Genomic DNA, 13,129 nt, shown 5'->3' on the forward strand with positions numbered 1-13,129 from the left:
GCCCGTCTTTGGACCCGTTCAATATTGTCAATATCTTTTTGTACGTGAGGTCTCCAGAACTGAACCCAGTATTCCAAATGTGGTCTCACCAGCACTCTATATAGCGGGATCATAATCTCCCTCTTCCTGCTTGTTATACCTCTAGCTATGCAGCCAAGCATCCTACTTGCTTTCCCTACCGCCTGACTGCACTGTTCACCCATTTTGAGACTGTCTGAAATCACTACCCCTAAATCCTTTTCTTCTGAAGTTTTTGCTAACACAGAACTGCTAATACAATACTCAGATTGAGGATTCCTTTCCCCCAAGTGCATTACAGTAAACATACAGTAAACATTTCAGTTCATCTTATAAATTATTTTCCCTGTTATTTTTTTTTCATCTTATTTTTGTGTGATGCATAAGCACTGGTTCAATCTTGGATATACACTTCCTATTCAAACATTTGGGCATTTAATGTTTCTGAATTCAAATCAAAGTATTGTAAGGTCTCTACCTGGGTTTGTTTTATAAATTTGGAGAGGTGATCTCTTGACTACCCAGGCCCCAAGTCATACAGGGCTTTAAGGAGAAAAACCAATATCTTGACTTGGACTGCAGCCAGAGCAGCACCTTTGTCTATCTGACACTGTTGTCTGCCAGCCAACAGTAGAGCAAGTTGAATGCCTGTCACACTCAATGATAAGCAAAACTCAGACGGAAGAACTTTTAGAAGATGAGAGTCCTTCTTACCATTATCTTAAGAGGGTAACTATAAATGTAGTCAACAAAGTTGGCATGTGTTGAGATCAGGAACCTGATAAAAAAGCAATGAATCCAAGGAAACAGACACAAAACCCATGGAGATAGAATACAGAATTCTAAATCCAATCACCAGTGATGCTTAGCCTCCACTGTGGACAAAGCTGTGGGAACATGCTCAACACTGGCTCTTCTATGGGCTGGTTTCTGTTGTTGAATCTTTATTTCTTGCCGAGGGTAGTTAACCCTGAACCTGGGAGACTGTGAATGGTTGGAACAGTGGCGGGCCACCATTTCCGGTGCTACCAGAATGGGCTAGGAGCACAGGGGTGTGCTTGCGCCCGGTGCAGGATTCAGCTTCTGTACATGCATGTGTGTGAGATTTCCAAGGTTTTTTTTTGCTTCTGCGCATGTGCAGAAGCAAAAAATCCCAGAAACCGGCCAAAACAAGGTAAGAGCTGCCAGTCGCTTTGTCGCACCACTCATGGCAGCTCTGCTGTGAGCAGCCTGTCCACTTGCCCTCCACAGGCACAGCTGCATGTCCGTGCATGATTTCGCTACCTGCCCAGGTGCAGTAGCATAATTGCGCTGGACTCCGCTAGCACTCAGAGACATGGGGGTAAGCACATGTCACTGTTCCACCTTAGCAGCCCACCTCTGGTTGGAGGCATTTTCCTTAAGCAGTGTTATTGGCTCTATCACTGTTGGAATCACCGATGTCAAGACTATTGTTTCTAGATGCTGCTGATTCCATTTCCTTTTCATCTCAGGACATGTGCAATAGTACAATACTCCTGCAGGAGTGGTGTTACACAATAGTATCAAGACCAGCCACTGAGTTGAATTTTAGTCCATCTAAAGTTTCTGACTAAATCTAATCAGAAGATGATGATGATGATGATGATGATGATGATGATGATGATTATTATTATTATATTTTTTTAACTTAAAACTGTAATTTAGATTGCTAAATATTAGATTTGTTACTATGTATTGTTTACCATTGTTGTGAGCCGCCCCGAGTGTACGGAAAGGGGCGGCATATAAATCCAATAAATCTAATCTAATCTAATCTATTATTATTATTATTATTATTATTATTATTATTATTATTATATTTGTATGCAGCCCTTTTCCAAAGACAGGATTGGATTACATTAAAGTTTTGGGGTTTTTTATGAATGAATTTTATAAACAATAAAAAATTTTTGGAAGACTTAGGGGTAATTTTTCATGACAAGAGCATGAGCGAGTATCCGCAAAGCATCCTGTTCCAGGTAAGATGCAGCCAAAGCTGAGGACAATCTCTCTTGGACATGGCTTCCACCTATTCCCCGAGCAAGAGTCAGTACTGTTTCTGAAAAGCTGCAATCCCATCAAGAGTGAAATCCTTGATGATCCAATATTTCTGTCAAATCTAACCCAGATTGGGTCGGAACCTGTTTTCCCCCTATCTAAATACAGTAGTACCCCTAGATACGAGCATAATTCGTTCCAGAATCTCGAGCAAACTCGTATTTGGAACAAATTGCTTTAGACTTTGTTTTTCCCCTCCGAGATAACCAAAAGCAAGGATTCTTGCGCCACCTAGTGGAGGCTCGGCTCGTATCCCGAATTTGAGCTCGGAACTTGAACAGAAATGTCTCTCCCCTCCTGGCTCGTATCTTGAAATACTCGCATGTGGAGCAGCTCGTATCTAGAGGTACTACTGTACTGGGATTCTCCAAGCATGTTGAATGGGTTTCTACTGCATGTCCCATTGAGGCTTGGGACTAGATGCATGATTAGGGATCCTAAGCATATTGTGTTCAGTTCTGGAGACCTCACCTACAAAAAGATATTGATAAAACTGAACGAGTCCAAAGAAAGGCTACCAAAATGGTGGAAGGTCTTAAGCATAAAACTTATGAGGAAAGACTTCATGAACTCAATCTGTATAGTCTGGAGGACAGAAGGGAAAGGCGGGGGACATGATCTATAGACTATACATTTAAATATGTTAAAGGGTTAAATAAAGTTCAGGTGGGAAGTGTTTTTAATAGGAAAGCGAATGCAAGAACAAGAGGGCACCTTGAGGTTAGTTGGGGGAAAGATCAGAAACAATGTGAGAAAATATTATTTTACTGAAAGAGTAATAGATGCTTGGAACAAATTTCCAGCAGACGTGGTTGGTAAATCCACAGTAACTGAATTTAAACATGCCTGGGATAAACATATATCCATCCTAAGATAAAATACAGGAAATAGTATAAGGGCAGACTAGATGGACCATGAGGTCTTTTTCTGCCGTCAATCTTCTATGTTTCTATGTTTCATATTGATAATACCTCACCTTGAACTGGCAGATGATCTCTCCTAGCAGCTTCAATAGGACGGGAGAAGTTCTAAGTCACACTCATTTCACAACAGAGTATTTGGAAGTCTGATCTCTTCCTCGCTGCAACCACTAAATGAAACTGTGCCCTTAGGAGTAAAAACATCACAAACCCTGGTCTTAAAACCCAAGCCTTTCAGGCAGCTGAGAAAAATATTGTGGACAATCACCTCAAAGATGAATGAGGTGCCACTATGGCAGATGAAAAGAAGCTGAAGAAGTTTTGTGGGAGCCATCCAGTAATGGGTTCTAAGACCCTTCACTACCTGTTTGTGCATAAACTCATGCAACACTTCTGCGCATGCGCAGAAGCATCTGGGCAGGTGGATGGAGTCTTATGTTGCCGGCACTACCAGTTCTAACAACCAGGCTGAACTGGCAGCAAGCCACCACTGGAGCCATCCCCAGTTATATGGTGCATGTTGGAAGTGGGCTCTCATCGAAGAAACCTAGAAACTATAGCAGTTTTGAAACAGGGATCTCCACAGATCCCTGTGTGTGAAATATGAGATTGTGGTGAAAAAGTCAAATTAATGAAGTCAGTAAAAGGTTGACTCTTCTAAAGAGCTAAGCATACCTACATTCAACTAACCTGTCAGTCATTCTAGTTCTGTTGTGTAATTGTTTGTAAACTATGAATGGAATTCAGGATTGCTCTGGTATTTAACTGGTTAACATAATAGATAACACACTGGAAACAGATTTTGTTACTTATTTATTTTTTGGAAAACAATTCCCACTATGAAGCTGAAAAACAAATCTGGTTTCAAGGAGATTCTGTTTGAATAAAAACAAATCCACAAAGAATATATTACTGTTGGGAAATATACTAGAAGGCATGTCACAACATACATAAAAGTATGCATTAATATTTTATATCCTATGGGAAAATAGACACTAGTCTTCAAAGATGTTTAACCACACTGAAGAGAAGTTGGGAATTGTGTACATCATGAACACATTTCTAATAGAATTCTTCATCAGATTTCTGAAATAACCTTTTCCAATTGCTGTGATTATATTTTTATTGAGATTTATCTAGGTATCGTTAATTAGTGGGTATGAAATACCATATACAGTAATTGAAAGCTAACTTCTCCCCATGTAGATACTGTTTAAGTCCTGAGGTGTATTTGGCAGTTTTACTTAAATCCATATGTCTGCATGTCTATCTATCTATCCCTCCATACTACTAAAATTCAGCTGTGGCGAGGGGGGCGTTTGCCCAGGTCTGCCTGGTGCACCAGTTGCGGCCCTATCTGGACTGGGACTCATTGCTCACAGTCACTCATGCCCTCATCACCTCGAGACTCGACTACTGTAACGCTCTCTACATGGGGCTACCTTTGAAAAGTGTTCAGAAACTTCAGATTGTGCAGAATGCAGCTGCGAGAGCTATCATGGGCTTTCATAAATATGCACATGTCACACCAACACTCCGCAGTCTGCATTGGTTGCCGATCGGTTTCCGGTCACAATTCAAAGTGTTGGTTATGACCTATAAAGCTCTTCATGGCATCGGACCAGAATATCTCCGGGACCGTCTTCTGCCGCACGAATCCCAGTGACCGGTTAGGTCCCACAGAGTTGGTCTTCTCTGGGTCCCGTCGACTAAACAATGTCGTTTGGTGGGACCCAGGGGAAGAGCCTTCTCTGTGACGGCCCCGACCCTCTGGAACCAACTCCCCCCCCGGATATCAGGGTTGCCCCCACCCTTCTTGCCTTTCTCAAACCCCTTAAAACCCACCTCTGTCGTCAGGCATTAGGGAATTGAGATATTCCCTTCCCCCTAGGCTTATAAAATTTATGCATGGTATGTCTGTTTGTATGATTGGTCTCTTAAATTGGGGTTTTTAAAATTACTTTTTATATTAGATTTGTTATATTTGTCTTTTTTACTGCTGTTAGCCGCCCCGAGTCTGCGGAGAGGGGTGGCATACAAATCTAATAAATAAATAAATAAATGAATGAATGAATGACCTTTAATTGGGCAAAATGGTGCATAAAAAGCAACTATTAACTCTTTGTAAACCAAGGTACCTCAAATGGGCTAGCTGGCAGATTGTTTCCAAATTCTGTGACCTATGACTCCTGATGGAATGAAATTTGGGTTCAGTGCTATTGGCTGCTGCTATAGTCCAATGACCTTCATTTTCAACATTCTGTGAGTTTCCCAGTCCGTCTTCATTCTCTCCCCAACCTAGCAGTAGCCATTTATGTGTCTGCTGCAGACAGAAGGATGGGAGGAATGAACTCTGTGTATCCTTACCAGTCCATGCTCTCTTGGCTTGTGCTGCCACCCTGCACTTTCCCCAACCCATGTCTCCTCTGCACGTCTTCTCCAATACACCTCTTGCCCACTTCCAAATTCTCTCCCTGATCTGCATTATCCCTCTATACCAATGTGTATGGCACTTCTTGTATACCTGATGCACTTTCTAACCCATGACAACCCCTGCATGTCTTCCCTGACTCATCACCTGAACTTCATTTTCAAAGTCCCATTATAATTTCCAGCCAGTTTCACTATTTGTTTATTTATTTATTTATTCATTCATTCATTCATTCATTCATTCATTCATTTATTAGATTTGTATGCCGCCCCTCTCCGTAGACTCGGGGCGTCTCACAACAATAACAAAGACAATGTAAGAACAAATCTAATAATTTAAAAAACACTAATAACCCCATTATTAAAAGCAAGCATACACAGAAACATACCATGTATAAACTGTAAAGGCCCGGGGGAGATGTCTTAGTTCCCCCATGCCTGATGGCAGAGATGGGTCTTAAGAACTTTACGAAAGGCAAGGAGGGTGGGGGCAGTTCTGAATATCCGGGGGGAGCTGGTTCCAAAGGGTCAGGGCAGCCACAGAGAAGGCTCTTCCCCTTGGTCCCGCCAAACGACATTGTTTAGTTGACGGGACCCGGAGAAGGCCAACTCTGCATCTGCGGAGAGGGGCGGGATTTAAATCCAATAAATAAAATAAAATAAATAAAATAAAATAAACTCTGTGGGACCTAACCGGTCGCTGGGATTTGTGCAGCAGAAGGCGGTCCCGGAGATATTCTGGTCCGATGCCATGAAGGGCTTTATAGGTCATAACCAACACTTTGAATTGGGACCGGAAATTGATCGGCAACCAATGCAGACTGCGGAGTGTTGGTGTAACATGGGCATACCTTGGGAAGCCCATGATTGCTCTCGCAGCTGCATTCTGCACTATCCTTTGCTCCCTACTTCCTTTACTTGCCTACTGGGAAGCTAAAATATATGAAGGTAGGATAAGAAGCAATGCATGGAAACTAATCAAGGAGAGACGCAATCTAGGGCTAAGGAGAAATTTCCTAACAGTGAGAACAATTATCTAGTGGAATGACTTGCCTTCAGAAGTTATGAATGCTCCAAAATTAGAAGTTTTTAAAAAGAGAAGGGACAACAGTTTGTCAGAAATCATATAGGGTTTCCTGCCTAAGCTGTAAAAAAGACCTTCAAGGTCCCTTCTAACTCTTATTCTGAGAAGGAAAAGGAAGGGGGCGGTTTCCGATTATTAACTTCAAGCTTCTCACAAGGAAATTCAATAGGGAAGCCAGCAGGAAGTTGGAAGTTACTCCCACTCCGATTGATTTTTTTGGCCAGTTCATGATCAGAATTGAAATAAATTGAAATGATAACCCAAATTGTTTGGTGATACTTGACATTTGCTTTTTTCCACAATAGTTACAACATAAGGCATTAAAATATTTTTTTTCCAGTCCACTTGTTCTTTCTTCATTAGCATTTTTGTGGAAAGAACTACTTTTTTGCACCAGAGTTATTTAAGGACTTTTAGATGTATACTAGCTTGCTTCACAAACGTGACTTCTTTCAGCTTGTCATTAATTCCTTAAGACATTAAGGAATTCATTTCCCCCCACTATTTGTGTTCTTCCTGAAAATAACAGTCCTGGAGAAATTTTGGAGGCTTCATCCAAGATTTTGAAGGTCATGGGCAGATTTGGAATTGTAAGTCATAGCAGTTTACTCTTCCTTTGTGCAAATTTGTGGATGGTGAGTACTTTGTTCTGTTTATCTTTATCTGGGGAAATTAAAAGCTTTCTTTCATCTAAAAGATATCTGTGATACTTTTGTGGCTTTCTTTAAATATTACATACAATGTTAATTGTGATTTTAACTAACTACTAAATGGAAAAATATTAACTTATTTTAGATGTTAATAAAATCAATGCCAGTTGTTTCATTCAGTCAAAGCGAAGCTGAAATGTCATATTTAAACTTCTCAATGCTTCATTTTATCATTAAAAAGTTATCAAGTCTTCAGAAGAGCAAAAATAATTGTTCATGCAGAAATCTCTAGCTCTCTAGCATTAGAAGCCTAAGAAAAAACAAAACAACCCTGGATTTTGAAAGATATTTTTGATATGGAAGATTCATTATAATATTTTGTTTTCATCCTCTTCAACTAGAAGCAAAAAACCCCTTTGATAATCCTGGTGCAAGGATAGTTAATTCTCTCTCATTAAGACAAGTAGAAAGGAAACAATTTAAAAATGAAGTGTGTGTGTGTGTATGTATGTGTGTTGGAGGGAATTTAATTCTGCTCAAATACCCAGCAGACCTAAAGTTTGTTTTATAGGTGATAAAGTTTGGCTGATGGAAAGTCTTGTTAAATTAGAGAAGGGAAAAAGATGCTTTCAGAGTTAGGGATAGTTGCCAAGTAGTTTGCAAAGGGATTTTAGGTCCTTGCATTTTATTGCTTGGGATTATGTGATGTGCTTATCACAATAATTTGATTTTGTATTTTCCACTAGGGGCAATGCTTGAAGCCTCAAAAGGTATTAAGCAATTTAAAATTTACTGTCAGATATTCACACAAAGGGACCTTGAGTAATCAAAAGTAGAAAAGAATCAACAGTAGCTACTATCATAGTACCACTATTACAAGCATATATACATACACACATACACACATACATACATACATATATACATACATACTGTACATACATACAGTAATGGGCAGTCAAAAATTTTACTGCCACACTGTGGGTGTGGCTTATTTTGTGGGTGTGGCTTGATGGTCATGTAACTGGGTAGGAGTGGCTTGCCAGCCATTTGACCAGGTGGGAGTGGCTTAAATGATCATCATTGTTCAAGTGAACTGTTAAGACCTCGACTTACAACCTCACCAGTGTCGTTCACTGGGGTGACAATTTGCTTCGCATTTCCCATGCTCTACTTCCTGGGTCGCCCCCTGCCTCTGGCTGGGTAGCTAGGCAAACAGGTGCCTATCAGCTGTTGAGAAAAGAAGGGGGAGGAAAAGGACCCCACACAACTCCTGCTGGTGCTGGTCTCCCTGCCGCTTTCTGAGGAGGAGGACGGGAGGGGGGGGTTTAAAAATATCGGAAAGCCGAGGGAGAGTCACAAAGTTATTATTGCCGCACGATGCCTTTTCATCTCAGCTACGGGTGGAGTGAGGGTTTTGCAAGGGGAAAAAGACCAGACTGCTTTGGCGTGGCTCGGCTCGACTCTCCTTTTTTTCCTGCTGCTGCTGCTGCTGCGTACTCCTTGCTTTTTTCCTGTTTCCTCCTTCCTGGCCTCAGGAGGTAGCCGCGTGAGGCTGGAGGGGAGCCAGGCAGGAGACAAGGAAGCTCATCTGAGGCCAGGAAGGAGGAAAGAGGAAAAAAGCAAGGCACACGCAGCAGCAGCAGGAGGGGGGGGAAAGAGAGCTGAGCTGATACTGGTAATCCAGGAAGTGACTGCTACCGGTCTACTGTAGCTGCACATGCAGCTTCATTTCCGCCGGTGGAACTGCGTTCTACCCCATCCTGCCTGATGCCCACCCCTGCATACATCCATACATCCATACACACAGACGCTCCCACATACCTTAGTGAATTGCAACATACTGCAGCATGAAATAATTCAAGAACTAGAGCTTTGACTGTGAAGGAAACGTTTGGTGGATCTGTAGGATAATTGTTACTTACATCAATCTGTCCAACAACAACCTGTACTTCTGAATTACAGAAACCTATACCAATGTGCCCAATATCTTCACTCTTTTAAAATTCCTATAATAACAGAATCTTACAAGTCTTATTAAGCTGTTACCTCTTCCCCTTTCTTATAATTAAAAAAATAAATTAGGGAGGGATCTGTTTGAATCACTTCCAAATGTTATCTGGCTGTTCTAAACTTAACAAAATAATAATAATATATCAGCTCCTGTTGCCTGGGCAACAGCTTCTACATATGTTTATCAGGGTCATCTGAAAAGGCCAAGGAACAAGATATCTTACTGGTGATGCACACTGAATAACAGAAAATTGAAAAGGCTAAAGGAACCTCTGTGTGTTTGTGTGTATATGTATGTTCCAGGATAACTCTGAGACACCTTGAGCAATTTCAATCAAATCTGATACACAGATGACTTACCCTATGAAAACAAATACTTTGGGGGGGGGAGACACCCCTGGTGTATGTGTTTGTGTGTGTGTGTGTGTTCCACTGTAATTCTGGAACACAAGGCTGTTAAGAAGTGCGAATGCAGCATCCTGGAGCGGCAATTGTTTGTGATGTCAGTTCCTTCGCAGCTTCCTCTGGAAAACCACCTATGACATTCGCCCTCCAGTGGACCAAGGGGGAAGCACCTGATGGGTTTTGGGCAAAGTGCCAGAATCATAGACAGGGCTGTCCACTTGCCCTCCACAGGCACAACTGCATGTCCATGCATGATTTCGCTACCTGCCCAGGTGCAGTAGCATAATTGCGCTGGACTCCGCTAGCACTCAGAGCCACGGGGGTGAGCACATGTCACTGTTCCACCTTAGCAGCCCACTCTGGTTGGAGGCATTTTCCTTAAGCAGTGTTATTGGAATCACCAATGTCAAGACTATTGTTTCTAGATGCTGCTGATTCCATTTATTTATTTTATTTATTGGATTTGTATGCCGCCCCTCTCCAGAGACTCCTTTTCATCTCAGGACATGTGCAACAGTACAATACTCCTGCAGGAGTGGTGTTACACAATAGTGTCAAGACCAGCCACTGAGTTGAATTTTAGTCCATCTAAAGTTTCTGACTAAATCTAATCAGAAGATTATTATTATTATTATTATTATTATTATTATTATTATTATTATTATTATTATTATGTCTGGAAAACCTCTAGAAAACCACCTACGACATTCGTCCTCCAGTGGACCAGTGGGGAAGCACCTGATGGGTTTGGGGCAAAGTGCCAGGATCATAGACAGGGCGAAAAAGAGGAGCACATGGGAGGGGGAAGGGAGAGGGCAGGATGATGGGCTTGGGAGGAGGGGGAAGAATGGCCCCTCTCAATGGCTCCCTGTCAGACAAAGACTTCGACGTCTATAAATACCTGGTCAACACCAGGTTATCAGCTAATTGATTATGGAAAGAACCCTTAATTGTATCAACTATGAGAATTTGTGAAATGTCCTTAAGAAAAAAAACAGGTATGTTATAGAATTTTATTGTCCTTATGCAAAGAGGAAGCCACCATCCAAGTGAAATGTAGCAAAACAGTCAGTGTCAGCATAGGAGTGAGACAAGACTGTATATTCTTTGCATATTTGTTCAAGCAATATGCTGGATACATAGGCTAGAGCCAAGAAATGTCAGCTGGTGGGAACAAGGAGACGTGCTGTTCTGCCAAAGATCTTATTCTCTGGATTATTTCATTTTATGTCTTTATGATGATGTATGCAACCCAGAATCATTGGTTGAGATGAGTGGCTATAGAAATCAAATAAAGTAAAACAAATAAAATTATTGTGAGAATAATAATTGCCCCGGGTCTACGGAGAGGGGTGGCATACAAATCTAATAAATGAATGAATGAATGAATGAATGAATGAACGAATAAATAAATAAATAAATAAATTGACTTGGAAGCAGATGATTATGGTTTTTAAAACTGGAGAAAGGTAACCCCCAATTGTCATCAATAGGACTGAAGACACTACTCTGATAACTGAAAATGATAATGATATAAAAGTTATGGTATTGAGAATACTGTAAGAAAATGGGAAATTAAATATAAAGAAGACATAACAAATGTCAACATATACAGCAACCAGCATTAGAATCAACAATGAAGATAATTGTGGATAGCTTCTGCTTTATAAAATCAATCACAAACAACAAAGGAATCAGCAATCCAGTTACATGCCACAGCAGCCATAAAAGCCTTGGAAAAGGACCTGTACCTTCAAGGATTATAATTATAATATTTAATATAAAAATATAAAAATAACTATGCTGCTAATAGTTTCAGAATATGGAGCTGGAAGTTGAACATTGAGAAGCAGGATGGAAAAAATATTGATGCTTTTAAATTAATAGTTGATAGTGGAGAAGGTTGCAAATACGATGGATAGTCCAAGCTCAAATTGTCATATTTAAAACACGTGATATTTAGAGCTAATGTGCAATGTGAAAAAAGCAAAAAAGAAATAAATTGGGTGGACTCAATTATAGCAGTAATTTTGAGTACAGCATTAGAAAAATCTCAGAGGCCAAGTTGGCAACAGATGATTCAATTCAATTCAATTCAATTTATTAGATTTGTATGCCGCCCCTCTCCGAAGACTCGGGGCGGCTCACAACAACAATAAAAACGGTATAACAATGGAACAAATCTAATAATGAAATTACATTAAAAAACCCCAACAATTTAAAAACCATACAACACATACATACCAAACATAAAATATAAGAAAGCCTGGGGGAGATGTCTTAATTCCCCCATGCCTGGCGATATAGAGAGTGTCTGTCTATGGGGTTCCTTACCACCCACACAATTATGGCACATGACATAATCAAATAATTCATTAGTCTGTTTGCATTTAATTTGACTGAACGGCATTAGGACTACATTTGCATCCTATGTTATCCCATGGTAAGTAAGTAATGTAGAAACCGTGCTCAAACTGGCTTTCCTGAATAGTGCAGCTATAAAACCTCTCTGTTCTTCAATAAGCATGTCATAGGCCTGCTAAAGCATGCCACAAAATCCTACTATGTTTAATGCAATCCAAAATAAGAGCTGTGTAAGGCACTTGCCTTGGAGCAAAACATGGATGAGGTTAATTATCTTATTGAGTAAAGGAGTAGATACAGTTACAACCACCAGCCATAGACACACATACACAGGGAAAAAATCCCTGGGAGCAAGTTCAGCCCAGCAGGCCTGAAAAAATGTAACTTTTTCTGAAAAGAAGTGCTTCACACATGTATGTACATATTCAAACATTCTTCTGTAGCAAGGATGGTAAAACATGTCAAGATACTATCAGAGTAAAATACAAGGTTTATAAAATTATATTGTAATCTAGTAGCAAGTGCTGTCTTTTTTATCTTCATTGTAAGAAAAAAATTTAGGGGCATTTATTATAAATCTCCATGATATTTAACCTTTCATTTTTCTAGATTTAAGAAATAATATATTATCATTTCCAACAGCACCCTTAAATTTTTAAGAAAAAAACTAACACTGAGAGGAAAAAATGACAATTACAATGCCTTCCATTGAGGACCTGTATACTGCACAAGTCAAAAAGAGGGCGGGTAAAATATTTACTGACCCCTCGCATCCTGGACACAAATTGTTTCAACTCCTACCCTCAAAACGTCGCTACAGAGTACTGCACACCAAGACAACTAGACACAAGAACAGTTTTTTCCCGAACGCCATCACTCTACTAAACAAATAATTCCCTCAAAACTGTCAGACTTTCTACTAAATCTGCACTTCTATTCTACTAGTTTTTCTCATCATTCCTATCACCCATTTCCTCCCATGTTGACTGTATGACTGTAACTTGTTGCGTATATCCTAAGATTTTTATTAATATTGCTTCTTCATTGCTTATTTGACCCCTATGACAATCATTAAGTGTTGTATCACATGATTCTTGACAAATGTATATTTTATTTTATGTACGTTGAGAGCATATGCACCAAGACAAATTCCTTGTGTGTCCAAT

General features: G+C 40.2%; 1 protein-coding gene across 8 annotated transcripts in view; it reads right to left on the reverse strand.

The window, feature by feature from the left end:
- PTPRK (protein tyrosine phosphatase receptor type K) overlaps positions 1-13,129 on the reverse strand; it is a 484,094-nt gene that overhangs the window by 97,323 nt on the left and 373,642 nt on the right. The window lies entirely within an intron of this gene.

The sequence above is a fragment of the Erythrolamprus reginae genome, chromosome 1 (assembly GCF_031021105.1).
Source record: "Erythrolamprus reginae isolate rEryReg1 chromosome 1, rEryReg1.hap1, whole genome shotgun sequence".
In the NCBI taxonomy this organism is placed as follows: domain Eukaryota; kingdom Metazoa; phylum Chordata; class Lepidosauria; order Squamata; family Dipsadidae; genus Erythrolamprus; species Erythrolamprus reginae.